Here is a 15,779-nt window from a genome sequence, read left to right on the forward strand (position 1 = left end):
AGACAGAAAGGCCCACAAACAAACAGCAACTGAAAACCGCTGAAGTAAAGGCCTGGCAGAGCATTAAAAAGGAGAAAACACAGCATCTGGTAATGTCCATGAGTTCAAGACTTCAGGCAGTCATTGCCAACAAAGGGTTTTCAACCAAGTATTAGAAATGAACATTTTATTTACAATTATTTAATTTGTCCAATTACTTTTGAGCCCCTGAAATGAAGGGATTGTGTTTAAAAAAATGCTTTAGTTCCTCACATTTTTATGCAATCATTTTGTTCAACCCACTGAATTAAAGCTGAAAGTCTGAACTTCCACTGCATCTGAATTATTTTGTTCAAAATTCATTGTGGTAATGTACAGAACCAAAATTAGAAAAATGTTGTCTCTGTCCAAATATTTATGGACCTAACTGTATTTAGAAGGCATGTTGGTTAAAACTAAGCCAATGAGTGTTGCTTTTTGAAAACATTTGGGGTTGGGTCTAGTAGGGGAAGTAATTAATTGTGTGAGATTAAGAGAATCACATTGTGCTTTCAGATCATCGGACACAGGCATAAGCCAGTCCCAGTTTAAATCTCCCATCAAAAGTAATTCATTGTATTTCAGCTGTGATAAAAACTTCACAAGGGAAGATAATGCATTTTTAGAAGCAGATGGTGATCTATAACATCCTACCAACTATGGTGATTCTTTGATAATTCAATTTCAAGAGCAAGCAACTCAAGCTCTTTAGATACTGACTCTTTAAGTACTAAATTAACATCAAAATTACTCCTGATATAAATCGCAACTCCGCCCCCTTTTCTTGGACGATCAGCACGATAAACATTACAACCATTAATACAAATATCCTTGTCAAGCACAGATTTTGTGAGCCAGGTTTCGGATAAAACAATAACATCAGCATTTGTTGAGTTTATCCAGACCTTTATCAAGTCCATCTTGTTTAGTAGACTCCTTACATTTATATGAATTAGTCCAAGACCAGTTCTAAATTTAAAATCTGCAGGGGTATAACAATGTGCCTGTGAATCAGGGCCTGGATTAGTCTCAATATTCCCTGAAAGCAATAACAATAGTAAAACTAAATGTTTAAGCCTGATGCTACAACCTTTTACACCAGACACAAGGCTGGAGGAGTAAGTGTTAGCAATAAAGGAGGTTGTAGAACTACAAAAATGCTCACTCAAAACAAGGAAACAGCAAAACTGAAGAGACATGTCAGATTTAAGCAACCACTTGGATATATTCAAAGACACCACTACCCTTTGTTCAAGTGAAGTTGTAAGAGTAACTCTGCAACAGTCATTGTAGGGAAAAGTCACATTTTCACAGCTAGATTTGAAGCCTACCCAAACTAATAATATATCCTCCTGAAATGATGTTATAGTAGGAGGAGGAATGCCACACATGTGGGGCCACCACCCAGCTGGCCCACACAAAGAAATAAAGCATAATACGACAATTTAGCAACATTGTAGAAGAAAAACAGTAAAACTGTAGGCTACGCTGGAAGCTTGGATTGGGTTAATGTCCGGATGGTTACCTCACAGGCCTCAGGCTGCAGAGCAGGGTGGATGAAGCAGGCCCCAGGCCGCACAGCAAGCCTCAGACTGTAGAGCAGGGTGGAAGGAGCAGACCTCAGGCCGCGCTGAAGCGCCTGATCATGGACGCAGTGGAGGGAAAAAAAAAAATGATGATGATGCATGTGTGTGTTCAATGCTTCATATGGGTTAAATGCAAATGTTAAATTTCACTGTGTGCTTAAGTCTGTGCTTGAGTGTAACAAAGGCCTCTTGGCTTGGCTTCTCAACATTCAAGACCTTGTTTCCACCATCCATCCATCCATTATCTGTAGCCGCTTATCCTGTACACGGTCGCAGACAAGCTGGAGTCCATCCCAGCTGACTATGGGCAAGAGCCAGGGTACACCCTGGACAAGTTGCTAGGTCATCGCGGGGCTAACACACAGAGACAAACAAACACTCACACCCATGGTCAATTTAGACCCACCAATTAGCCTAACCTGCATGTCTTTGGACTGTGGGGGAAACCAGAGCACCCGGGGGAAACCCACGCAGACACGGAGACAACATGCAAACTCCACACAGAAAGGCCCTCTTCAACCTCTGGGCTTGAACCCAGGACCTACTTGCTGTGAGGCGACAGTACCACTACACAGTGCCAGTACACCATCGTGCTGCCTCTCGTTTCCACCAATATTTTCTGTTGGACCATATAAACCTGCCAAGTTTGTCTCCACCAAAGACAAACTGATGTCACTTTTTTAAAAAGATGCATTCAGGTCTCGCTCCACCAATATTTCCAAGGCCACACTGAGCTAACTAAAAAATATTCATCTAAACAAGACTTTATTCTGATTTAACACATGATTCAAAGTTCTATAATAATATAATGTTAGGACTTGGACTGTTTTGGCCTCTAGAGGCCGCTGTTATTTCCTTTTCGTGTCATATTTATTTTGGCCTCTAGAGGCCGCCACTGTTCCTGTGTTTTGTGTTTTTTTTTGTTAATTGCCTGTTAGTCCTAATTATCTTCACCTGTGTCCTTAATTAGTTTGTGTATTTATACCCCTGAGTTCAGTCCTTTTGTCACGGAGTCTTTGTGCTGTTATGTTTATCTCCAGTTTCCTTTGTACTGTGTTTTGTGGATCTTCTGAGCTTTTGCATTTTTGCCTTTTTCTTTTTGAATTATACTCTTTGTTTTTGTTTTTTTTGTTTTGCCCTGGATTGTATATAGTGTACATAGTATAAATAAACCTTTTGTTACTTTTTCTACTTCCGCCTCACGCCTCTGCATTTGAGTCATTCCCCTGGTGGCCTAGTGGGGGTTTGCTGGATCATCACACCAACGAACCAGGTTCGAATCCCAGCAAAACCCTAACAGAAAGACTCCATCATGACCGACTCAGCAGAGGCTGCTTCAACTGTCTACCCGGCCAACCTTCAGGGAATTATGGCAGCTTTGACACGCTTCGGAGCGACCATGGACGCTCATGGATGTACGCTCACCAGCCAACGTGAGGCCCTTGCTCACCACGAGGAACTGCTTCAGCAAATTGGGAAAACCCTGGCACAGCTGACATCTCTGCCTGCATCTCCTGATCCAGCTCCCACTCCTGCTCCAGTGCCTCCTGCCATGCTGCCTTCTTCACCTCGCGAACCCAGCCTTCCTGCACCACAGAGGTATGACGGCAAGCACAGTGAGTGCCGAGAGTTCCTTACCCAGTGTCAACTCACCTTTGAGCTTCAGCCTACCACCTACACTACGGATCGCCGCAAGATTGCCTTTGTGATCACCTTATTAGCTGGTAAGGCGCGAGCCTGGGCTACTGCTATCTGGCAAAGACAGGGACCTGAGTGCTTTGATTTCCAGCTGTTTTCTGAAGATATGCTTCGGGTCTTCGATCAGGCAGACATCAGTACCGACGCAGCCCGAAAGCTCATGTCCATCCGGCAAGGAGGAAGCGTCGCAGATTACGCCATCTCGTGCCGAACACTCGCAGCAGTAAGTGGATGGAATGAGACTGCCCTGGTGTCAGCCTTCCACCATGGTCTGTCTGACCCCATCAAGGACGGTCTGGCCTCTATTGGATGCCCAAGTGACCTCGAAACCCTCATCTCACATGCTATTCGTCTGGACAACAGGATGAGAGAACGCCACCAAGCCTTGAGCCCCCCCAGCCTCCCTACCTCTACCTGGAGACCGTCTACCTCCTTCAGTGACTGTCCAGAACCCATGCAAGTGGGTCGTACTCGCCTCTCCGCATCTGAGAGGGAGCGCAGAAGGAGGGACAAGTGCTGCATCTACTGTGGCAAGCCTGGTCACTTCCGAGCATCATGTCCCGAACTCTTGGGAAAAGGACCGCCCTGTCCAGCCGAGGGAGGGTTGTGACGGGGCCTACCCTCTCTCCTGGACTCCCTGGCCAAGGAATCTACATCCCGGTCTCCATCTCCTGGGGTGAGTCTGTCCACTCTTGTCAAGCTTTGATAGACTCAGGGGCGGCTGGGAACTTTATGGATATTCACTTCGCCCAAAGCATCAATATTCCGACTGCACCTCTTGAAGTCCCACTGTCTGTGTCTGCCCTCGATGGCCAAGCGTTAGGTGATGGAAGAGTCACCCAAGTCACTTCTCCAGTCTTCCTCCAGTCTCAAGGTCACAAGGAAGAAATATCCCTGCACCTGATTCCTTCACCAGAGTTCCCAGTGATTCTAGGCCTTCCTTGGCTTATCCGCCACAACCCTCGCATAGACTGGGTAACAAGCCAGGTTGTGGAATGGGGCCCTGCATGCCATGCCTCTTGTCTGCTCTCTAGCTCTCCTGTGTCTCCTGCCGAGCCCCCTGATCTCACCGAGTTATCTCAAGTTCCCACAGAGTACTGGGATCTCAAGGAGGTATTCAGCAAGAGCAGGGCCGCCGTTCTTCCTCTGCACCGGGCCTACGACTGTGCCATCGACTTGCTCCCTGGGACTACCCCTCCTCGTGGCAGACTGTTTTCCCTCTCTCAGCCAGAACGCAAGGCCATGGAGGAATACCTCAAAGACGCCCTGGTCTCTGGGTTCATTCGACCCTCCACCTCACCTGCTGGTGCCGGCTTCTTCTTTGTCGGCAAGAAGGATGGGGGGCTCCGACCATGTATTGACTACAGAGGCCTGAACAAGATCACTGTGCGCAACCGATATCCCCTTCCGCTGATGTCCACTGCTTTCGACCTGCTCCAAGGCGCCACCGTCTTCACCAAGTTGGACCTACGGAACGCATACCACCTCATCCGTATCCGACAGGGAGACGAGTGGAAGACTGCCTTTAACACCCCGTCTGGGCACTACGAATACCAGGTGATGCCCTTCGGACTCACCAACGCACCAGCTGTTTTTCAGGCCCTAATCAACGACGTCTTAAGGGACATGATTAACCTATATGTCTTTGTCTACCTCGATGACATCCTTATCTTTTCCAAGACCGTGCAGGAGCACCGCCACCATGTCCGCCAGGTTCTCCAGAGGCTGCTACAGAACAATTTGTTCGCCAAGGCCCAGAAATGCGAATTTCATGTTCCCGAGGTCTCCTTTCTGGGATTTATTGTACGGACAGGCCAACTCCAAATGGACCCTGCCAAGACCCTGGCCGTCCGGGACTGGCCTACTCCCAAGTCCGTTAAGGAGGTTCAGCGGTTCTTAGGATTCGCTAACTTCTACCGCAAGTTCATCAGGAACTTCAGTTCTGTGGCAGCACCCATGTCAGACCTCACCAAAGGGACAGGTGGATCTTATGGCTGGTCTCCTCAGGCAGAAAAGGCGTTCAAAGACCTCAAGGGCCGCTTCTGCACGGCACCCATTCTGGTCCTCCCGGACACCTCCCAACCATTCATCGTGGAGGTGGACGCCTCGGACAGTGGTGTCGGCGCGGTACTCTCTCAACATTCGGAAGGAAAGCTGCACCCCTGCGCTTACTTCTCCCACCGCCTGACTCCTGCGGAGTCCCGGTACGATGTGGGGGATCGAGAACTGCTAGCGGTCAAACTGGCCCTTGAGGAGTGGAGGCACTGGCTGGAGGGAGCGCAACATCCATTCCTGGTTTGGACTGACCACAAGAACCTGGAGTACCTCCAGCAAGCCAAGAGACTGAACCCTCGACAGGCTAGGTGGGCCCTGTTTTTCAGTCGGTTTGACTTCACCCTCTCGTACCGTCCCGGCTCCAAGAACACCAAACCTGACGCACTGTCCAGGCTGTTCTCTGCCACTAACAGGGAGAATGAAGTCGGGCCTATTATCCCGGTGTCCCGGATTGTGGCCCCTGTCCGCTGGGGTATTGAGGAGGCTGTTCGACGAGCCCAACGCCAGGACCCCGGTCCTGGGACGGGGCCACCGGGCCTCTTGTACGTCCCACATCAAGCCCGGGCCAAGGTTCTCCAGTGGGGTCACTCTTCCCCTCTCACCACCCACCCGGGAGCTCGGAGGACCCTGGACTTCCTGAAAAGATGCTTCTGGTGGCCTAACATGGAGCAGGAAGTAAGGTCATTTGTCCTGTCCTGTGAGGTTTGCACCAGAACCAAGAACCCACGACAGCGTCCCCAGGGTCTCCTGCATCCTCTGACCATTCCCCGGCGTCCCTGGTCCCACGTGGCAGTCGACTTCATCACGGGTCTCCCTGAGTCACAAGGTAACATGGTCATTTTGGTCATTGTTGACAGATTCTCCAAGGCCTGCCGCTTCATACCTCTGTGCAAACTCCCCTCTGCTCTTGAAACAGCGAAACTTATATTTAATCATGTCTTCCGAGTCTTTGGTCTTCCACAGGACATCGTCTCAGACCGAGGGCCCCAGTTCTCCTCCCGAGTGTGGCACGGGTTCTGCAAGGTCATCGGAGCCACTGCCAGCCTCTCCTCTGGGTTTCACCCACAGTCCAATGGTCAGACGGAGAGGCTCAACCAGGACCTGGAAACCACCCTGCGAGGCCTGGCTATGGATAACCCGACATCGTGGAGCACCTGGCTGCCATGGGCAGAGTACGCCCACAACACCCTGCAGTCATCGGCCACCAAGCTGTCACCATTCCAGTGCCAATTCGGGTTCCAGCCACCTCTGTTCCTGGACCAGGAGGAGGATGCGGGGGTGCCCTCGGTCAACCAATATGTGAGACGGTGTCGCAAGACCTGGAGCAAGGTCAGGAAGACCCTCATACAGACCTCCAGAACCAACCAGACTCAGGCCAACCGCCACAGAAGACCTGCACACACTTTCCGCCCTGGGCAGCGGGTTTGGCTGTCCACTAAGGACCTTCCGCTGCGGGTGGAGAACCGCAAGCTTGCTCCTCGCTACATTGGCCCCTTCAAGGTGGTGCGCAGGGTGAACCCTGTCTCCTACCGGCTTCAGTTGCCCCGGACTCTGAGGATCAACCCCACTTTCCATGTTTCCCTGTTGCGGCCTGTACTGACGTCTACGTATGCCCCTGCCCCTAGGAACCCCCCACCCCCCCGCATCTTCCAGGGGCAGACTGTGTTCACTGTGCATCGCCTGCTTGACTCCCGCCGGGTCCGCGGCGGGTTGCAATATCTGGTGGACTGGGAGGGCTATGGTCCTGAGGAGCGCTGCTGGGTTCCTGCTCGGGATGTCCTGGATAAAGAACTGTGTCGGGACTTCCATTCGGCCCATCCGGATCGCCCTGGGAACGTCAGGAGACGCTCCTAGAGGGGGGGGGGTCCTGTTAGGACTTGGACTGTTTTGGCCTCTAGAGGCCGCTGTTATTTCCTTTTCGTGTCATATTTATTTTGGCCTCTAGAGGCCGCCACTGTTCCTGTGTTTTGTGTTTTTTTTTTGTTAATTGCCTGTTAGTCCTAATTATCTTCACCTGTGTCCTTAATTAGTTTGTGTATTTATACCCCTGAGTTCAGTCCTCTTGTCACGGAGTCTTTGTGCTGTTATGTTTATCTCCAGTTTCCTTTGTACTGTGTTTTGTGGATCTTCTGAGCTTTTGCATTTTTGCCTTTTTCTTTTTGAATTATACTCTTTGTTTTTGTTTTTTTTTGTTTTGCCCTGGATTGTATATAGTGTACATAGTATAAATAAACCTTTTGTTACTTTTTCTACTTCCGCCTCACGCCTCTGCATTTGAGTCATTCCCCTGGTGGCCTAGTGGGGGTTTGCTGGATCATCACACCAACGAACCAGATTCAAATCCCAGCAAAACCCTAACATATAATGCTTTAACCAATCTATTTGTAATTTCTTTCTAAGTATAACTAACTTCATTTACTTTTTACTGAAAATAAACATAATTGGCTCTGAATCAAAATACAATCATCATAAAACAAATTACTGTGTGTGATTACATTACGGTATGTATGGTTATATGCATAAAAAATCACCACAGTTGCTGCCATAAATTGGCCAATAGGGTATGCAAATATGGACCTACTATTTTAGAAGTTAAAGATATCCTATAAAAATTGATAATTTAATGAATATTTCTAAAGGAATGATTTATGGAGCTATTTAACTTTATAAAGCCACACTCCTTTTTCAAATCCTCCATATCTCAGAAACTAAATCAGACACAAGATTGAAATTCTGCACATCATTAACTGGAAATAGCATTATTTCCAGAAAGCATGAAGAAAATCTGAAATGATCAGTCAGGAACATTTTTTTTTTTTAATTTGGGAATTTGATTTATATTTATCCATATGCAGTTGTTTTTCTTGTGTTTCACTTTGACCATGACATATTAGTACCAAATTCATATTTTGTGCATTGCTAATTAAAACCTTTGCTAAATAAAACATGATGCATGTAACAATCAAGCCCAATTTAAGAAAGAATGCATTTCCTGGCTGCCGCTGGCCCTAAAATGCATCCCCCATAACTTTTTTTTTCATGACCAAAAATGAAATGCGTATTTTAGCTTATATTTTGGACTAAAATATGTCATGTGCATTCAATGCAATGACTGAACATAAAGGTAACTCAGATTAATAAAAATGTAAAATTAGAGTCTGTTTTGGTGGAGGGTCGTGGCCAAAAGTCTGAGACCACTCGTGAAAATGCTTCTGTTTGGCATGATTTTTCAATTTAACACAATAGTTTTCATTACAAGTGGTATTTGCCTGACAACTTCTTTTTTTTCATTGGCAAAATTGAAAATATCAGACAAAATTTCTCATCTCATTATCTCTAGCCGCTTTATCCTGTTCCACAGGGTCGCAGGCAAGCTGGAGCCTATCCCAGCTGACTATGGGCGAAAGGCAGGGTACACCCTGGATAAGTCACCAGGTCATCACAGGGCTGACACATAGACACAGACAACCATTCACACCTACGGTCAATTTGGAGTCACCAGTTAACCTAACCTGTATGTCTTTGGGAAACCAGAGCACCCGGAGGAAACCCACGCAGACAACATGCAAACTCCGCACAGAAAGGCCCTCGTCGGTCACGGGGCTCGAACCCGAACCTTCTTGCTGTGAGGCGACAGCGCTAACCACTACACCACCGTGCCACCTTCCAGACAAAATTTCAGACTATTAATTTAAAGTCAGACAATTTGATTACTAACCCTGTAGATAACAATGTATTAGATCAGCAATTAGTGTGTTTTACTCCCTTCTGAGAGACCAAACTAATTTCCTCATCAAAATCATCAACTTTTATATGAGATCCGTGGCCTACATGTTTCTTCAAAAAGATACTACCAATCAAAATTCTTCTAAAAATAAACACATTCTTCTCTTAGCACTGGCTTTGCAGCTGAATTGTTCAAACTAGCAGTTATCAAACCCCTGATTTAAAAAAAAACTGAACATGACCCCTGTCAGTTGTAGGCCAATATCAAACCTCCCCTTTATGTCCAAGATCCTAGAAATGGCTGTGGTACAGCAGTTTTGCTCATACCAATAAAGGAATAACGTTCATGAAACATATCAGTAAGAATTTAGGCCTCATCATAGCACAGAGACAGCAACTGGTTAAAGTAGTGAATAATCTACTACTGGCCTTTGATCAGGATTGTGTCATTTTGCTTGTGGTGCTTGACCTTAGTGCAGCTTTTGACACCATTGATCATGCTATTCTCCTTTATAGATTAGAAAATGTTGTTAGAGTTAAAGCCCTCCTGGTTCAGGTCTAATTTAACTGATCAGTTTGTAGATGTAAATGGTGACTTCTCTCTGTGTATGAAGGTAAAGTTTGGTATTCCACAAGGCTCTGTTTAAGGTCCACTGCTTTTTTCTTTATGGTACCTCTAGGTAATATTATTCATAAGCATGGTATTAGCTTCCACTGTTATGCTAATGACACACAGTCATGTGCATCAGCAAAGCCAAATGAAACACACCAGCTTAATAAAATTGAGGAATGTGTAAAGGACATTAGACTGGATGTTTAGTAACTTCCTTCTACTTAGCTGTGACAAGACAAAAGTACTTGTACTAGGACCATATGCAGCTAGAAGTAGGTTTTCTGATTACATAGTAACTCTGGATTTCCTTTCTGTTTCATCATATGCCACAGTAAAAGACCTTGTTGTGATTATTAACACTAGTCTTTCATTTGAAGCTCACATAGATAAAATTATTAGGATAGCCTTCTTTCATCTCAGAAATATTGCTAAGATAAGAAATATCACTAAATGATGCAAAAAAAAAAATTAGCTCATGCCATTTGTTTTGTTTATTGTAATGTCCTACTGTGTGGATGTTCTAGCAGGTGCAAAAACAAGCTCCAATTAGTCCAGAATGCAGCAGTGAGAGTGCATACTAGAACCAGAAGATATTTACTCATCACCTCCATCTGTGTAACCCACATATCTCTTATCATATGTTTGGATGCTGTTGCCCAACCAACTCTCATGCATTCAGTCAGGTTTGTTGACGATGCCTTTGCTGGCCACTTTATGTCCAAGGGCACCTTCATGTCTGTGTTACCTTCTGGCTCTCCCTTTTCGTTATGCTGTCATAGTTAATCTTGCCAGAGTCCCTGCTTGGACTAGGCACACAATGTGCACTGTTCTCAGGGGTTAAATTGGGATTGGTTATGTGGGGGGGCTCTGCCTCGTACCCGCCCCTGCCCCCGCCGCCCTGCCCCAATATACTTTTTGGAAAATAACCCTCTAATTTGATAACCATATCATATTGCACAGAGATATACACCTTATCTGTGTGTTGTAGGCCTATGTGTGTCTTGTAGTGCCCCCCTACACATTATGGCAGTTTGAATGTAGATTGGTTGGCCAATGTAACAGATTGTACAGGTTGTTGTACATTGGTTTGAAGGAAATGATTAGTGGGGGGTCTGGGGGTCCTCCCCCAGAAGTTTTTTATTATCATACATGTTATTTGCTGAATTCTGGTGCATTTTAATAAGTTGTTAGCTGACTTTACAGAGGTAGGTTGAGCAATATCATGTTAAATCTTGTCACATGCCTACAGGTGAAAAATGTGAAGGAGAAATGTTCAGTGAGAAAATTTGAAGGCTTGCACAATCTTAAACCAAAACAGTTGATTTATTTTGGAGGATAAATGTTAAATATGCCAAAACACTGTCAGTCAAATTGTCAATCAAATATATTTATGCAGTGAATGCAACCAAATACAAACAACACTATAACATTGGAAGCATTTATTATTATTGTTATTATTATGTATTCAATTATTTATTTGGCATGTGGTGCTTTTTGTATTGTCTAGAACATACATAAGATGAGCATATTATAGCAGCAAAATAGAAGCACAATCATTTGAATGCAGAAAAAGTTTTGCTGCATTCAAATGATTGTGCTTCTATTTTGCTGCTATAATATGCTCATCTTATGTATGTTCTAGACAATACAAAAAGCACCACATGCCAAATAAATAATTGAATACATAATAATAACAATAATAATTACACTAATAATACACTAATAATATTAACAATAAATAATAATAAATTAACATTAAATTAAATATTAACAATAAATAATAAAACACTAATAATATTAACAATACAGTGAACATAATCATTATCATATTTTTTATTATTAAAAACAAAATATCAAATAATACTGAAGAGGGGAAAAAATAATACTGATCTAAATATGTTGTGTTTTTATTTTTAGACAGTATGTGTTTTGCTAAACACATACTGTCTAAAAATAAAAACGCAACATATTTAGATCAATATTATTTTTTCTCCTCTTCAGTATTATTTGATATTTTGTTTTTAATAATAAAAAATATGATAATGACTAGAGCACAAGACGAGTGTTTTGTTTATGTTTGCCAAAGGTAGCTAACTTGAGGCAACGTTAGGCTCAACTTTTGGTCAATCTCAGTAGCTAACTTTAACTGACATCTCCCCCTTCCCCCTGGCTAATTTCTGTCGATAACTGGGGACTATGGAAATTGAACTCGCCAAATGCACAGACAGTTCGTTCAAGCACCTCTGATGGATTAGGATCGTATGCAGGTAAAAGGGGAGATGGTGTACGGAGAAAATTATAAACAAGTCACAACGCTGAAACACAAGCCCAAAAACCTGCAAACCACGACTTCTGATTTTTTTTAAAGCGAGCTCACAAAAAAAGAAACCCCAAAGTCGCTTATAAAAAGCGGAATTGGCAACCCACGCAGTGTTCCAGAAACCAGAATCTCTGATCGCAAGTTCTGTTCTAAATAGCTTTGACAGGTCGTCTTGTTATCAGGAAAACTATGATCTATCTCATAAAAGTCATGGGTTTATTGATTAATAAAACGATATTTAATTATTCAGAACTGAAAATCGTGAAAAGGGTTTGTTGCTTTTGATGTGTGCGTGATCATATGCCATCCGCTCCAAGCTTATGTGCCGGGGCTCAGCCCCGGACAGCCCCGGCCCAATTTAACCCCTGCACACACTAATCCTTTATGTCTTTGTTTTTGCTTGTTTTGCCTTTGGTACTTCACTATTGCTGTACACAGTGCTATTTAATATTTCTGTGACACCCCCCCCCTTGAAAATCAATAAAATGTTGATCACAAAAAAAAAACTAGAATTAATTTCCTGGTTACACAATTGCACTTTTTGACCATATAGGACACGGTTATAGAAGCAAGTTATTTATAATCATGCCATCCATTATCTCCCAAACGAGGATGTCACTGTTGCTTCAGACTTGCTCATGTGAATTTATTAAATTCATATTGTTACAGTGGCTCCAAAAACCCACTGCTCCTCACCCAGCTGCTCCCACGGTGCTGAAGAAATAGCGGCGTTTCAGCACAGGTGATTTCGACAGCCAAAAGCAGCGTGGCCAGGGGACTGATCACGCACACCCAGAGCGGCATAACTGGCACCTTAATTTATCCTCCTCAAGCAGACAGGGAAGTATAAAAAAAGCACCATGGCTCTCAGAGGTTAGTTAACTTGCAAATTTATAATATTGATATAATAGGTCACTTTCCACAACACAGTAAAATCAATTAATATTCCAAGTTACTCAGAACGCATACAACAACAAAGTTTTTAAAATGCCATCTCCCATTAATGCAGTATTACTATGAAATAATTATAGGTCTGATTATTTTTTTCCTCTTTTCTCTCACACACCAGGCATATTTAATGACCCATTGAATTATTTTCTTTTTTCGCTTTTCCCATGCAAAGAGAGCAGACCAACGTTCATTTTGTTGTGGTATCCTAGGTTTTCTTTGGCCATTCTCAACCCCCTGCCCATACAGACCAGGTGGACGATAAAGTGGTATCCGCAGGTGTTATTCAAATTCCACATGACCTGTTTAACTACAGGCTTTTCAACTCTGCCTAGGACATAATCACAAAAACAATTTTTATAATCATTCCCAAAATATTGTCACCTTTAAGGCCTGCTTGGCAACATATAACAGAGATTTACATGCAAATTTTCAGTATGGGCAACTCCATGTTTCTTATTATTCCAAAAACATAATATAATATGTCCCGGGGTGGGTGGAACACTGAAGTGCAGGCAGGTGGGAAACGATGTTTAATACAGTCCTTTTTATTGTTAGATCTGCTTTCCAGCTTAATGTTATCTTTCCACACAGATACACACAAGCTCTGGTTGGGAGATGCCATCTCCTCACTCTCCCCCTCCTTTTTACCACTTTGTCATCACTGTTGAAGACACACACAACATCAATTGACAACAGGTGCACTCATTTTCCCACTCACCTTCCCTGGCCCCGCTCTCCATTCACAGACTGACAGTTGACCATGCCCCCACTGCCATACATACTTTTTTTTTTGTCAGATCTTGTAATCAGCTCTTTGGGCTGCTCAAGTTTACACACAGCCACAAGCAAGCACCCATGATGACATCACGAGAGCCAGTTCCCTACTGCCAGGATTGACTTCAAGAGGCCATTGGCTCCTTTGACTTGCACACAAAGCTTCTTGCTATGACTGTCCCAGAAATGATCTGTGCAAATTCTTTCACAACCACACAGGTAATTCGAGATCCCCATAAAGGCAGGGCTTATTGCAAGACTTAAAAACTGCCTTAGTTTTAGGTAGGTAGACCCAATACTGGAAATTGAAGTTGTTGATCAAATATATTTCTAATGTTTTCTTGACATATTAATATGTATCATGTACATATTTACAGAATAACTTGGAAAATGTCCCTCTTTATTCCCGAAGGAGAATGTGCCATCCTAGAGGATGACCACTACCCAAGAATTTTTGATAAGGAGAGTCATTGTATTTTTATGTTGGCCATGGGTTGTCACTATTGAACTTTACTGCAATCAACTGGACTGTATGACTGTATGACAAGTGCTGTATCTTGCAATGTTGGCAAAAGTGAAAATAAATTTGTGGATCTGCCCCAGGCCTCAGATCTGCTCCAAGCTGGGTTCTTCCTTGACCCATGCTACACCCTTCCACCAAGTTTCATGGAAATCAAGTTAGTAGGTTTTGCACAATCCTGCTTACACACAGACCGCACCAAAAACATAACCTCCTTGATGGAGGTAAAAATCATGAAGATACAGATGAAGAGTTTAAGTTAATGTTCACATCAAATATTGGGGGGGGGGGGAGATAATCTCTGTATTACAGATTTCCTTTATTGTTATTTTTATGCTGCACATAAAAAGGAAATTGTTTCACAAATCCACCAGTCAGTATTTCAGTACAAGAAGCCTGTAAAAAATTAAGTTAATAAATAAGAGCACTAATAAACTAGATTATAATAAAATTGAATAAAAAAGTGGTTTAATAAAATATTTGTTTTTAGAGGAATGGCCTCGTATGCAATTCATGTTCTCTGGTTTAGTAATCTGATTGCTGTGGGAAAGAAGCTGTTTAACAGCTGAGTAGTCCTTGATCTGATGCTTCTGTATCTTTTCCCAGACTGCATGAGTGTGAACATGCCATGAGAGGGATGAGTGGGATCCTTTATGATGCAGTTTGCCCTTCATACACAATGCTCCATGTAGATGTCCTGCAGACATGGTAGCAAGGCGCTCATGATTTTTTCAGCAGTTCTCACTATCCTGTTCAGTTTGTCTCTCTCCTCTGCTGTGCTACTGCCAAACCAGGAAGAGATGCAGTAAGTGAGAATGCTCTCAATAGTGCCTTTGTAAAACATGGTCATGGCCGGAATGGGAAGGTCCACCTTCTTCAGCCTGCAAATGGAGTGAAGGCGCTGTTGGGCCCTCTTGATAACAGCTGTGTTGTTGTCCTTGGAGGTCAACTCATCCATCAGCTGGATCCAGCTGGTCTGTAAGCGAACTGCAATGGATCCAGATTGGTTGGAAGGCATGATTTTATGTGATACATGACAAGCCACTCAAAGCACTTCATGGCTGTGGGGGTCAAGGCCACAGGGTGGTAGTCATTCATGGAGGCTGGATTTGACTTCTTAGGCAGGGGTATTATGGTGGTGCTTTTGAAACAGATAGGCATCCTGGCTTGGCTGAGTGAGATATTGAATATGTCAGTAAAGATGTCCTTCAGCTGTTCTGCACAGTCCTCCAACACACAGCCTGGAATGTGATCTGGACCAGCAGCCTTTTGAGGGTTGATATTGGAAAAGACCCTCTTCATGCTGTCAGCTGCAGTGCCTGGTTAGTAAGAGGCAGTGACCACCTGAGTGTCACTCTGTTGTCTATAGCCTCAAACTGGGGGAAAAAAAGGTGTTGAGGATATCTGGTAGGGAGGAGTTATTGTCTATTGCCCATACAGTAAGCTTAAAGCCTATAGCTGTCTGGAATCCCTGCCATAAGTGCTTGTGTCAATTAAATGAATGGACGATTTCATCCC

At 43.9% G+C, this 15,779-nt stretch overlaps 1 pseudogene; it reads right to left on the reverse strand.

The window, feature by feature from the left end:
- LOC132889894 (uncharacterized) overlaps positions 1-15,279 on the reverse strand; it is a 55,383-nt pseudogene extending 40,104 nt beyond the window's left edge.
- Between the last annotated feature and the right edge of the window lie 500 nt (positions 15,280-15,779).

Source organism: Neoarius graeffei, chromosome 8 (assembly GCF_027579695.1).
Source record: "Neoarius graeffei isolate fNeoGra1 chromosome 8, fNeoGra1.pri, whole genome shotgun sequence".
Classification (NCBI taxonomy): Eukaryota; Metazoa; Chordata; class Actinopteri; order Siluriformes; family Ariidae; genus Neoarius; species Neoarius graeffei.